Raw genomic sequence first — 15,496 nt, forward strand, 5'->3', positions numbered from 1 at the left:
GGACAATGGTCATTATTTTTAACTCGAACGAACAAAATAGTCTGTTAAAATTAATAAGTTTGTAGGCTGACTCTCCCAAAATAAACGCTCTTATTTTTCTTGCGTGGGAGCTCCATTGTTTTCATAGAGAGTTTTCTTAATCGTCAATATTGTTTTAAATCTGGCTGGCCATTTAAATTTTAGTTGTTTTTTTTTTAAACGGCGTAGGACGAATAAATGTTTGGTTATTTTATCAAAATGAATAATTATTGTTTTTATTTCTTTGACGCCTGCTAATGGTAATTGTAAAAAGGATAGCTTAGTATTTTGTGTTCACGTTTTATATTTTGAATCTTTAAAATGTATGAGTTTTGATGAAATAAAAAAATGGAAATTAATTTTAAATAATTACAAGATAAAAAGAATTTTTTATATACCACGTTTATAAATTTTCTTTTGAATTATATAAACTCGACAATTCTATGTATTAATAAATACTTTTTTTGTACTTGGTAAAAATACTGAATAAATATAAAATACTGAAATATCATTTTGACGTTTAATATTGATTTCCATAGTAACGCACGTATTTATTAATAATTTAGTTTCTAGGACCCCCTTAGCAACCAATAATAGTGTTTTACTTTTTACGATTTTTTCCAAAATAACTTTCCATACAAAACAGAATTAACCGAAAATGAATTCAATTCTGTTTTAAGATGGCTAAAAGTATTAAAAGAATGCATTGTTATCGTGTTCTGATGTATTCCAAAAGTTTCAAATGTCTAGCTAGTCGAGAAGTTAGTTAAAAATTGATTTCAAGATTTGTACTGGACAAACAAAAAAACGAGCCAATAAAAACGTGGTAATAAAAAAAGTACATTTTCTACAACTTGACTGATCCTACAAATATAATATAAACTTTGAGAATTAAGTCAAGAATGCAAATAATACATTTTTTTTAAATAGATTCCGTAGAGTCGATCCATTTTTCATCCGTGGTGCTAACAATGTATGTCCTTTATTTAATTTTTTATTAAAATATTGAAATAATGTAAACTTCTTAGCATACAATTTCAGACTAAAATAATAGCTGGTGGCATTTTATGTCTACGTAATGGTGGAATAAATTCAAGGTTTAAAGCTCTAAATACCATTATGTAGGGCACAGTCAAAAAATATTTATACAGTATACACAAGGACAGTCGTGAGACGAAATAATTTGAAAACCACTGTTCAACATAATGTTATATTATTAAGTACATAACTCATATCAAACAATACAGTGATAACTCTAAATATTAATCAGATAAGCACTCAATATTGTCATACTAAGCATGAATGCAAGTTTACAAGTATTTGTTATTCCATCGTCTTATACCGTGAAACGATTATGATTTTTTGCGTTCGAGATAAGTATATCACCTTGAATGCATTTTGTGTAGAGTTATTGAGAGCTTAAATCCGGGTAACTCAGCTATAATGGCTTAATACATGTCACGACCAAGTGACATAAATAAACCACATCTCGATGCTATCAAGATCTGTGCAATTAATCCAAAGGTTAGCAAAAATCTTGTTATACAAACACAAGGATAACTTACGTACTGTTAATATAATTATATATTTTTATATGCGTATATTGCAAATTAACACAGTTTAAATATGATTTATTAAAAAAAAGATTGGGTCATAAAGAGATTTTTAACAGATTTATAGGTACGAGAAATGGGTGTTAGCAAATTTCTAACCTATTGAGGCCATGTTTTATATCCAAATACGTATCTATTAATAACACATGAATTTATTTGCCGAGACCTGTGACTTCACAAGCAGATAGTTTACCACTCGTCCATCACGAGTGTTCAATTAGAGTATACGTTTTATAACTTTGCACTGTTTTGCAGTTTTTACTACACTAACACGCCTCTTTGCCTGATTAACTCACATAAAATTAGATCAATGTTGATAATATACACTTGTAATAAATAAGTAAATAGATAATATATCTAAAAAATATATATTTTTAGAATATTCTAGAATTCAGGATTTTTATCCTGGATCCGTAGTGCAAAGTTACGAAGCATATACACTACTTAATATTTTTACAGAAAATTCTAATATGTCGGAACATTAGCAAATTCTAAGCCAACATGTCAAATATTATACTAGACAAGATACACTAACTTTCAAAAACATGCATTAATAAAATAATTTTGTGTAGATTATATTATATAACCTGTGAGTGGATTAATTATACTAAGCGGGAGGGATAAAATATTGTATGTGAAAAAAACTTGTTTTACCTTAAGAACTCATAATTATGTGGCAATTTTCATCGTTAAATATGCGAATAGCGAACAAAAACGGTGATGAGAATCAATTTATTACCACAAATAAAAAAACCTGCACTGTTCATTTACGACACTACCTCTTAAATTCAGAAATAAAGAAACTTTTTTTTTGTTTTTCTACACACTAAAATTTAATTAACTATAATAATAATTATTATATTTGTTATTAAGTTTCGTATCATTAGTCCTCTTTTATAAATGGTGTCTTACCTTATACGATAAGTGGCGTATCTATTGTGTAAACCATCAATCTGAAAAGAAAAGAAAACAATATTAATAAAACAAAAATCAAAAATCATCGCGTCAATTTAAATTCCATTTATATTGCAGGGTGACTAAAATTTAAATTATTCGCAAAGAAAACAGTTGTAAAACGGTAGAGTATTTAAATATCGAATCGATTTCACCTAACTACGAACTACATAGTAAGATACATGAAATCTAGCGGAATCGAAGTTTATATTATTTAAACTGTTGAAATAAGAGTTAAATGAATAGATATAGCAAAAACTGTCATATCAGCATTCAATTTGGAAGAATTAAACCCGAAATATGCATACCAACATTAGGTTTACGAATGTAACAATGTTATCAAATGAGTTCAGGAATATATCTAATAGCCATTCTTTCAAATAAATTGCGATTTTTTAGGGTTTCACTAAATGGTGTATTTCTAAAGTTTTAAAAATTATACAAACATAGACTAGGCTTTTACTGTGTGGTTAAATGGGCAATCAAAACATGATAGAGCAACTAGCAGAATATTTTTAATGAACTGTTGAGGACGATTCTCCAAATCCTGTGGATTGTCTAATAAACTTTGAATTCCTATAAAGGTTTCGACAAGGACGAAGAAAAAAAGAAATTATACTTAATCAAGAACCGCATACCTACGTTTTTCTAAAAATGATTTTAAGGACTGCAAAGTACATAATTGAATAATAGCTGGTTATTAAAAGCAACAAAGCTATCCACATTAGATGAATCGTGATGTACAGCAGTGAAAAATAGAAAATGACTGTGAAGAAGAAGATTTCTTAGCAATAAGGGCGAAAGTAATAATTTTTAACTTTATAATTTAAAATAAGAACAGCTTTACTTATTTTTCATATATATTTTTCATTACTATTACTGCACCATATCACTCTTCAGCATTGGAACACAATATTGCATCACTTCTTGCCATATGAGATCATTTTTAGCACCGATATCAGAGAGGATCAGCTACTACGACACCCTTTACTAACTATTCAAAAAAATAGCTATAATTTTGTCACAGAGTAATTCTTGCTAGGTAAAGAAACTTATCGCTACAAATAAATTTACTTATTTTCACCACAACAACCCTTAAGCTGTTTTTGCTTAATAACTTTGATTTAATTCGACTAGTCAGATTTCACGACGCTCAGTTATAATGCTGCCGTCGACCCGAATCGCCAAAACTAAAAGTGAAATAAATCAAAAATCAATTATCGACGGTCTAGTCACGCCCGCTACTTCCAAGGCAGCCGCAAATTATTTCGTATTGATTTGAAAATAATATTAATATTATTGGTTTAATTTTATAGGTCGCACTGTAGGAGAGAAATCCGAAAAGAGCTTAAATCTACGCGAGTCTTATAAAAATCTCATTCGGTGTTATAAAAAATTAACTCGATTCCATACAGATAAAACAATGAGTTACAAATTACTTATTTAATATATAGAAAAATAATTAAATTAGTAACAGTATAAATAGTAAATAAAAAAGCATAATTTAGTACACCTAATAAACTTATTTTAATAATTTATAAAACATCACCGACGCCGTGATGTGAAACTGTAAATTTCAATAGTAGTCCAAGTTATTGCCCATACTTCGATCGCAATATGGTAAACTGTAGAAAATTATCATTGTTGCATATTGAAACAAATGATAATTTTAACAAAATATGCAATCTAAATAATGCTTTACATTAGAATATATAAATAACTAACACCATAGTTCTTCGCAACTCAGGGCTACGGCCTGAATATTGTCGCCTTAGCGCATCCTTATAATAGATCAGTGGTTCTTAACCATGTTAGAGGTACTGACCCCCACCAGTTTCATATGCGCATTCACCGAATCCTTCTTAATTGGAAAAATAAAATATGATTTTTTTTCAAAATGAACCGTGCATCAACATCACTGTATTCAAAGAACAAAACCATTAAAACATGATTTTCACACAAAAACAAAAACATAATAATGAATATTTACTGCAAATCAGTGTGACTTCTGCTGTTGCCTTTCAGAGACCAGTTCAGAAATGCGCGGCTTCACCTTGGCAAGTGCCACTCTCATGTCATTTTTAAAACAAAGTCTGTTCCTTTTCTTCGTTTTTATGTCCAGCATCCTCAAAAAGGATTGCTCGTAAAGATACGTTGTAACAAACGGTATGAAAATCTCCAGAGCTTTCTTAGCAATAACAGGGTACGTTACCATTTGTTGACACCAAAAGGTTGAGAGCGTTGTTGTTCTGAAGAGTTGCTGTTGAACCTGGCTCTGCTGAATTTCAATGATTTCATCGAGGTGTTCATCATTGACATATGTTGTCTCAACACTAAACGTGAACGGCTGTCTCACCCATGCTGGATATCACTCTCTTGTATGGAAGTATCCATCGAGAGACTTTGCAAGCTCATCTAAGTGCGTGGCAATTGCTTGCTTCAGTTCCTGCTGTGATCACCTGCAGCCAATGATGGCCAAGCGGGGCGTGTCATCACAAATCATATGAGTCGAGTGTGTGTCTTGACCTCCGCCGTACCCCTGAGACTGACTCACCGAACCCCTGGAGTTCGATCGAACCCAAGTTAAGAACCACTGTAATAGATATACTATACTATAAGTATGTACTATAAATTTTATAATATAAATTATTATATAGTTAAAATTTAATTAAATTTTAAATTGCATTTACCTCTCACAACACCACCAAATATTTTCGTGGGGTGGTTTTTATAAACTCTGCCATATCCCACCATCCACTTCTACAGAAATTCAAAAAATATTCTATATCAATAACGTATCCCATAATCGATACATTTAATAGGCTTTAAAAACGTATATCTTTAAGAACTTACTTACTTTAAAGCCAAAGAAATATTATTATGTAAATGAAATTAGCTTATTTATATAATATTTTTCAATTCACTATCATATTAAACCAATTAAAGTGAACGAATATAGATTCTAAAGGATTTAAGTAGTACACTGACAGTGTATATTTGCCTTTTGGTGAATGTACATATTGCCTGAAGATGCCGAAAGGCGAAACTCGGGTCGCAAAAAACGACTTCAATGAAATAGTACAAAACTTAAATCCATTAGAATTAAAATTCAAATTCCATCAAGTACCTTTGGTCGATAGTATTAATAGAATGAATATAGGTTGACCTGATCGAATTTGTAATCAGCAAGCATAATTTAATGACATATCATGTGATTCTGATCTTTTAATCTTCAAGTAAGTATTCTGTAGTGTATATTTTATTTATTTTACGCATTGTACATATTTACTCGTAATACAGCATTTACAAAAAATCATTTTATTATAGTAAATAAGTAAATAAACCTTTATTTGACAATTTATTAGCATTGCACGTTAAATCTATTAAATAAAAGAGTGAAAAATGTTAATGGATGCCATAAATAACATTTAAAACTCCATTAGTAATTATAATTACTATTTCCCACTTAGAGACTGAGTTTAAAACACAATCATCGATTGTAGACACAACATATTTGGCAAAATCAAAAGACAGGTTTTCCTCAATAAGAAAAAGGGCAAACAGATTTTTATTCGGTTTTAGTCGGTTGTATTTATGGTTTTCATTAAATGATGACATCTACTGCATATTTACATAGACATCTTGAAAAAATAATTTTTCGAGACAACAGTGCCAATCTCTTATATATTTAATACAACTTTGGCAATAATATAATATGGCAAATCAGAGTTTTTCAAGACCTTATTTTATTTTCTGAGATTTTTCGAACACAAAATTATATGTTCATAAAATTTTCCTCTCCACCATCCATAGTTATTGAGGATTGTGGTATTTGTGCACAATTATTAATAATGATTGACCTCCAGTAATGCCAGGACAAATTATCAATTGATTAATGGAGTGTCAATTCTTGATCACATTCGACTGACCCAGCTATTAGATTTTCTTCTCACACTCAATATGAGGTTTTTGTAATAATATAGTAACATCCACTTAATTGCCTCTTTTCGGGAATTAGGCCGAATGTATGTGTCTGCTTACAGTTGGCTACAACAATATAAATAATATATTTTATTTAAAAAGTGTAACAAACATTTTGCTTAGTCTAAAATTCCTATAAATCGAGGCTTTGATAACGCTGTGTGCTGGTGGCAAATAATGGTAGTCGGACCTTATCCGTCCGATGCAAGTCGCTTGATTTTGATTCTTGAAAATAACATTAATATATAAATAATTACAAGATAAAAATAACATTTTATATACCACGTTTTTAAATTTTCTGTTGAATTATATAAACTTGACAATTCTATGTACCTATTAATAAAAACTTTTTATTGTACTTGGTAGAAATATTGAATAAATATTATAGAATACTAAAATGTCATTTTGACATTTTATATTGATTTCCATAGTAACGCACGTATATATTAATAATTTAGTTGCTAAGACCCCTTAGCAACCAACAATAATAATTGTTGCCATGTTCTGATATATTCTAAAAGTTTCAAATGTCTAGCTAGTCGGGAAGTTAGTTTAAAATCTTCAATCGTCCAATACAAATCTTAAACAAACAAGAAAAAAAATATACTGGACACACAAGAAAAAATTAGTACTGGACAAACAAGAATACGAGCTAATAAAAACGTGGTTATAAATATTGCAAACGGATTACGACGATTGCACACAATATTTTTTTTATCCAAATTCTTGTGTTCCGATAAAGCTTTTTGAATTTCAGATGTTTACGGATTCCAAACGAACATCTGTTTTCTGATTTCTGTTTCATAATATCGTTACCGTGTGGAGTAGTCTGTTTACTTGAATGAAAAAATCTGAATGATTATATTTCAATGTGACTGCATCGGGTACTTATATGACTTTTGAGGATATAAAGTATTTGTTCATTAAGAGCATACTTCAGTGAAACGGCAAATAATTTTTAACTGTAGGTGCGACGAAATTTTGGACTCGCTGGCAATCGGAGAGCAAAAGTCGAGCTGTGAACACGTCAAATTGATTCGTGATGGCGACGGGGGAATTAATTCTTAAATCGCGTAAAGATGACTAAAAAACGTTACCCATTTACTTGAAAAAGAAAACATGTCAATGAATATATTATTAGTGTTAGTAATAGAACAATAAACAGAACATTAAATGGACGCATGTTGAATTTTTATGACAAATTATGTTTTGTTCTGCAGGCGTCGTTTGAACAATCTTCGCGTCGCGTAGTCACGATCGTTTTAGACCGTGCCCCAGTTGAGGTATAGCCTTACGGTGTTCATTTTAAAGCCGTATTTTTCTGCTTCACATATCAACTTCAAAAAAGATTCTTTTATACCCCACTTCCAATCGGTTTATTATGACGTATAGGTCGTCCGCGTATGTCATAGTTTGGTAGTTTAGTTACTAAAATATACACCATTCTCTTCCCAAGCCATATCAATAGGTACAACCAAACAGGAAAGGTTTTGCTTTATAAAATGTCCTGTTTCATTTTTAAAAAAAAAGTTATTCTAATGATAAAAACTTTTATAAATAATAAAAAAAATTTGATGAAATTTTGTTACCAAGCAAATAAATCATTTTTATAATATTAAATAGACATCTTTCTCTATGTCGACCGTTCAATGTCACACATAGCGTCAAGCGACTCGGCAAGCAGCAGTTTTAAACAAAAAGTGGTCTCTCGATTACCGCATTTTTATTCCGTTTATGGAGAAAAAAGAGTAGAGACGTGCCAGTGGTTTTAATTAATCGTTCGTCTTATATTATTAAATCCGCAATCTGTATCGAGCTAGGCCAGTACAAAATGGTGTTGCCTCAACTCGATACAGCTGTGTAAGAACAGGATACTGCCATTAACCTTATAAAATGCTGATAAGATGATCATTATTGTCAGCTGATATAAACACATCTCAAATAAGTAAACAACCCATAGATATTATATTATAATTGCAAGGCTTACTATGTACGATAATATGTAAGTATCAGTGGCATGCGGTGAATTTTGGAACCAGGCATGCTTTTCATTATAATTGATTTTATTTATCAAAACAGTAATTTGTGAGTAAAGTTAGGTATCTACCTATTAAAATATTGATTACTTTAACTAAATATCTATATATACACTATCACCAATATGGTGTGTATTATGTTTTTTTTAAATTTTGTTTTATTGTATAACATTGTTTACGTTTTTTATATTTTTTTTTCTTCTCTCTTGTGAATGTAATATTTAATATTTATTGAACAAGTACGTATTTTTATTCAACTTGTTTTATTATAACCAGCTTTTTTCATTTATTGTTACGTCCACAATGCTTTTTTTATATGAATAAATATAGAAAATTTTTGCGGAATATTAATATGTTATTTTGAATAATGATATTATTTTTTATTTATATACTAATCTACCTAAACTACATTTTCGTTAAGTCCGGAAAATACTGACAACGCAAACATTGGATTGATCACAACATTTTTAATGAATACATATATATTTTTTATAGTATATTATAGTATATATTTATAGTATAGTATGATAAGTGCCTACATAATGTTATTCTGATAATATTTGCTTCTTTCTGGATGTTTTATACGGATATCTTGGAATAATTTAGAGATGCACTGCATCCAAAGCATATTATATAAACCGAACGCCACTGCTGGTTAGGTACCTATACATACTATTTTTTTTTAAACATACACAATTTTCTTTTATGCAAATTGAGCTTTTGTTTATAAAAGTGGTGAAAATCAACTAAAAATGGTTGTAAGTAGTTATTATACATTGCAGACTTATTTGTGGTAAAATTAGCTTGTGCTCCAAGATTTATTTTCCAATAAAAATTGCCTGAGATAAAACTGATTAATAATAGTATTATAACCTTTCATTTTTTTTTCGTATATTCATTATTATTTGTGGAGCGTATATAATTATTTTTGTAACAAGTCTCAACGATATGCTCAGTGGTTTCAATATTTCTGCATTCACTTATTCATATGATACCCATATTCAGTATGTTGGGTGCTTGAGAGCTTTACCATTGGCGGAAAAATAATTAATAACTAATAAGCTCAGAGATTTACTCATGTAGAATTATTTTGTATAATTTATCAATCTTAATATCCCTTAAATTATTCAATTATTTTATCAACTGGCTCGATGCTGGTTTGATAACCTAAACCTAAACTAATAATAAAATTGGTGTGCATGTCTGTCTGTCAAAAACTACTCAACCAGTATTGATGAAACTTACACAAGTTATAAACTATATTATTAGTACTATTTTAATATCTCTAAAGTATTCGAAGTTTAAATAATTTTTCTCTCAAATAACGTACATGTAACAATTCATCACGACTTCACGAGTATATTATAAAGTGATCAATCGTTAAGTGAAGAGATGGCGGAGCGCGTGCCTACATCCAACCGTTTTCGATAGCATGAGCTTATTGAAGTCTCATACTAATGTACGTATCAAAAGACAGTTACAATATGTAAGTTGTACGTATCGACGGCCCCAGGAAAAACCGGTGTAAGTCTAAAATCACAAATGTTCAGGAGAGCGAAAAAACTAAAATATTTACGCTATTAAATTCATCATATAAAATGAGATAGTTTTTTCTTATCTTATTTAAGTAAATCAGATAAACCAATTTATGGTCTATATTCCTATCAAAATTTAATGTTGATTAATTAATAAACAGCTGAGATAATGTCAAAAAATCGTTTTTATTTGGAATAATATTACGCGCTTGGTGCTTTGACTTGATTCAACATGCTTTTGCGCGGACGAAATAGATTACAGACTCCGCGTAACAGACTCATACTCTGAGATGTAACCTTGTTTTACGTCACGTTTTTCTTTCTCTATACGATTTTATTTAGTACACCTATATTTATAATGCTCTTTTACGGAAGAACCATCATTGCGCAATGTTTAACTCGAAATAATACAGCGTGTCTATAAAGTTTTAACAAAGAGTATGAGGATATATTGACATATATATATTTTTATACGGAGTTTTTATAATTTAAAAGTATTTAAGTATGATTTTTTTAATTTTTTTGTAAATTATTATTGATATTTTTATAAATAATGAGAATATGTACATTACGAAACAATAAACATTCAGGGAAAATGTTAATAATGGAATAATAAAGAAGTTGTATAAGAAATTAGTACATAACATTGGTAACTATTAGATTTAAAAAATAGCTAAAAGAAATGTTTTTTTATTCTTTACAACACAATTTTCATTAAAACTGTTGAAAAAACATAATGTCAATCGCCATGTAAATCACTAAGCCAATTTTAATTTATTAATAGTAGTTGACTTAATTATGAAAACTAGGGAAATAATTACTAATATACTTTATTAACTGCATCATTGTATTTCTGAGGGAATGAATTTTATTTAAATAAGTAATTACCATTTTAGAAAAAACATATGTACGGTTTAATACAATAATATAAATTACTAACCGCTTTGCTTATTTGAACATAAGAATGTAGGTAGTAAACAACTACTGAAATATATTCTTGAACATTTGGCACAGATATACCTATCTAAACATCATACTATTTGCAAAAATATAGATTTTCTAGTTTGAAAATTATAAATACGTATTAACAAAATAACTAATGTTATGTTTACCTAACAATTATTAATGAAAGAGAGGTTTATTACTTTCGTTCTCAGATGAGACCGCAGTCAACTGTGCATCATCAGAAATCTTTATATAAAAATATATACTTAATATAATTATTAGGCTTGTATTACAAGTCCATTCGATAATTATGATTATGTACCTATCTAAAATGATATTCATACAGTATCTGTATAAACAAGAGAAATTGCTTTGTCAGTACCTACCTTCTATTTTTTTAAGAGTATCCTTATTTGTGCATATAATTTTATAATACCTTTCTATAATTAAGATTATAAAATTTCATATAAATTATGACCATAATAATTATCGTTTGTATTTTTTAATCTCAATCGTTAATATGAATGTTATTGCCAATTATAATTAAATATAGATTGATTATATTATATTGTCAACATAAACTTCAGTAAGTACATTTCTTAATTGAGCTCTGTTACGTTAATTAATACGATGTTTTATGATTTTTATTATTTATTTAAAAGGTTGAAATAAATGTGTACTAATACTCTCAAATTTAAATAATCAAATTTATTTTGTTGGTGTGGATTTGCATTTTTTTTATAAACTGAAAAAAAAAATTTGCATTCAAGTAATTAGTATGTTCTTGAAATGTTATATTGTTATTTAATCGATTGCGTAGAGTTTAAATACAAATTTTCTCAAAGAAACACAGTTTACTATATCATTTGTTCATTCATAACTATTTATTTTGATAGTTTTACAAAATGTATAATTCAGACCGATTTAAATTGGATGAAATAATAATTAGGTAGTTACTATTTAAAAAAGTTTTCATAATTTATAAAAATCATAGTCAATAGGTGAATAGGAGGTAAGTATATGAATTTAAGTACATACTTACCATTACAGACTTTTCAAATCCAATTGATATTTTAATTAAAATCTACGGGATACCGTGTACGATATCACCATTTGACATAGTTTATTTGAGTTTTTCACAAACTATAGATACATAATATTTATGTAATTATCTATAGTGTTAAAAGTCAAATAAGCTATGTCAAATTGTGATGAAAATATTATAGAAATGTTATTGTTTGTTAAAAGCAACACTGTATATTTATTTTGAACAAATTTAACTAACATCGAAAATTATGTCACCACTCACCAATGCTAAGATTATAATATATGTCTTTAATTAGTAGGTAATATTAAAAATTCCCAATCACCAGCGATGGGCTTGTTTTCAGAATACCTACACATCATTTTGTTTACTTTACTTCATCCTTTTTCCAAAATATATCTACTTAGATAAGCATAAAATGCTTTAACAATTATTGACCATTAAAATTTTATTGTTACTTTCAAATTGTATTGTAAACAATGTCACGTCAAAACACGTTTTCAAAAATCCCAGCCGCTTAATCCCTTTCGGCGAATGGCATGTAATAAAATAATATAATCCTTTGGGTAATTTCTATCTTTGAGGAATATTCAAAATACAAAATTATGCATAATTTACTTAATGTGTACGCTTTTATATTTTCAAAAATACTAAGAACTGACGCACGTGTTATTGATATTTAGACGAAGTTCATTACTATTATACTATTTCCAAAGCAAGCCATTCATAAATAATTCCATTTCAAAATGCAATGAAAAGGATTATTTAACTTGGTTGGATCATAAAAAAATAGTCAGCAATTAGTAATGTTTTCAAACTGAACCATGATAATAGTGATTTTTTATTATCTTTGTGCAAGATTAATTCAACCAAAATAATATGTAATGTCATTTTCTACTAATGATAAAATAACATTTTGAAGTTAAAACATAATATTTTAGGTAGTTACCTTTTTAGGTCCAAAATATTTGATTTTATAGTGATAGTAATATTTAATTAAAATATGTATTTTTCTACTGGGTATTTATGTAAATTAAATTTATATATTAGAATATTACAAACTCATTTTAAGTTAAGTAGGTAACTGCAAAGTAATTAAATATAATAATATATAAATAACGTTTTATATATGATATTATTTTTCTATTAAATAATATAACATTTTCAAATTTAAACTTTACTTCATTGTTTTGTTGAGTATCTATATGGGAGAGTAATCAACCGAAAAGAGTAAGAGAGAGATTGAAGAGGTCTTTATCATGCAGTGAATTAATTTAAATAAGCGAATCAAAATTAATATAATTACTTCAAATTTTAAGATAATATTAATAACTGAGAAGTTTTTTAAAGTAGCTATGCAAGTGAAAATTAATTCCGTTTCTTTTCGGTATTTGTTTTATATTAAATAATATAATAACTTAACTTTCTGACACAATAATATTGACTAACTTTTAAACTAATAATGCAAATACTCACTGCAAATACCAATATTTTTCGGAGATAAACCAATATGTTTTTTTAAATTATTGTGATACGTCAATATAAATCATGCTGTTTCTTTAGATCTCCGTAAAAGAATGTTATAACAAGTATAACAACCTTCTTATTTGTAAAATAAAGCGCAGTGCACTTTTGTTATCGAGGTATGACTATACTCCTCGGATATTTCTGTGAACACAAATTTGGTCGATGCGATATGTAGATATAGAGCACCATTGTCAAAAACCTAACTTCGTCAATTTTTATGCTAGAGACCTGATTTTTTTACAGGACATGCATAAAAAATTAAATATTATAAAAAGCTAATAAAACCGGAAACGCTATTTTCAGACTTACAATGGTTTTTCCTGGGGTCGTCGGTATGCAGTTCATCGTGGGACACTTATTCGTGCGCCGCAGTACGTGAAACATGAGTTCGTATAACATTTTATCAAATGACGAGTTCTTCGTTGAATATTTCACCGTGGAATACATTTGTACGTATCTTACAAAATGCGGAAATAATTTGCAAATAGTACTGTTCCAATTAGATTAACCCTAACCTAACCTAACCTAGTTAAGACATCTCATAAAATTCCCCACATGTTGTACCATACGTACAAATAAATATACTCCACGGTGAAATGTTCAACGAATAACTCGTCATTTGATTAAATGTTACATGAACTCATGTTTCACGTACTGCGGCGCACGAATAAGTGTTCTTGCGGTGAACTGTTTACGTACAAAATTCCAGATATGTCAAAAGACAATTCATAGAATTGCATCGGCTGTGTAAAAATACGCGCTCCTAGATCCAATCGTATGATATAAATCATTGATTTCAAAATCATCAGATCGAATCTGTCTATTAAAATGTCTTCATTACATATTTTATCTATCTTCTTTTATTTCTTATTTCAAGTTTGCTATAAAAAAAAAAATGCTTTCTCACATATAATTAAAATATAATATTATTTTTTTTAAATATGTCGACCACTATATTATAATATATGACTATGCAAAAATTATGATGTGTTGCAGAGTTACTTTAATTTTATCGCACGCATAATGATATAAATCTATAAAATTTAATAATCTCTATATCTTTCAACAATTTAAAGCAACAATCTTGAACGTTATCGATTGTGTTCTCAGAATAGAGAGCTATGAAAATTAACGTCAAACCGGGTCGGTTTAATAAGTCAAGATAAAATAGGTTACTATTATTATAATATAAATATTCAAGACGTGATATACTAATACGTGACAATGTATAATAACATTATGGCTTATTTCACGTGCATACAATAACAATTATTAATTACTACTTGTTCTATGCAAGTCACATGGATTAATTTTAGACATCAAAAATAACATTGTTTTTATAGGTAGTTTAATGATGTTGAAGAATTTTTTTATATATATATTTATTTATTTAAGGCTATACCTCAGCTGAGGCATGGTCTAAAAAGATCGTGACTAGGCGATGCGCGGATTGTGCAAAAGACGCGAGGCGAACGAAATATAATTTGTCATAAAAATTCAACATGCGTCCTTTTTATGTTATGTTTATCATTATATTCGTAATAATAATAGTATATTCATTGATATGTTTTCTTTTTTAAGTACATACCAATGACATTAATATGGACGAATCATCTGGAATAGAAAATGACACTCACTTTATTGTCGGGTCTGCCGAATGGCATAATCTGTTCTAACGCCATTACAATAAAGGTGATATTGCTATAAATTCCCGATGCGTTTTGTTGGGTCTGCCGAATGGTTCGGTTCGAACGGGTTCGCTCAAATGAACATTGACATTAGAAACACTGCTCAAACGCCATTACAATAAAGGTCATATTGCTATAAATTCCCAATGCGTGA

General features: G+C 28.8%; 1 protein-coding gene across 1 annotated transcript in view; it reads right to left on the reverse strand.

Moving 5' to 3' along the window:
• The window catches only part of RhoGEF64C (Rho guanine nucleotide exchange factor at 64C), a 432,499-nt gene that overhangs the window by 204,064 nt on the left and 212,939 nt on the right, over positions 1-15,496 (reverse strand). Inside the window, exon 2 of the mRNA XM_085959364.1 lies at positions 2,544-2,584. The gene's annotated coding sequence lies outside the window, so the exon portion shown is untranslated. The remainder of the gene's footprint in view (positions 1-2,543; positions 2,585-15,496) is intronic.

This window comes from Rhyacophila brunnea, unplaced genomic scaffold, assembly GCF_057557595.1.
Source record: "Rhyacophila brunnea isolate RB1 unplaced genomic scaffold, BYU_Rbru_1.0 scaffold_9, whole genome shotgun sequence".
Taxonomy (NCBI): Eukaryota; Metazoa; Arthropoda; class Insecta; order Trichoptera; family Rhyacophilidae; genus Rhyacophila; species Rhyacophila brunnea.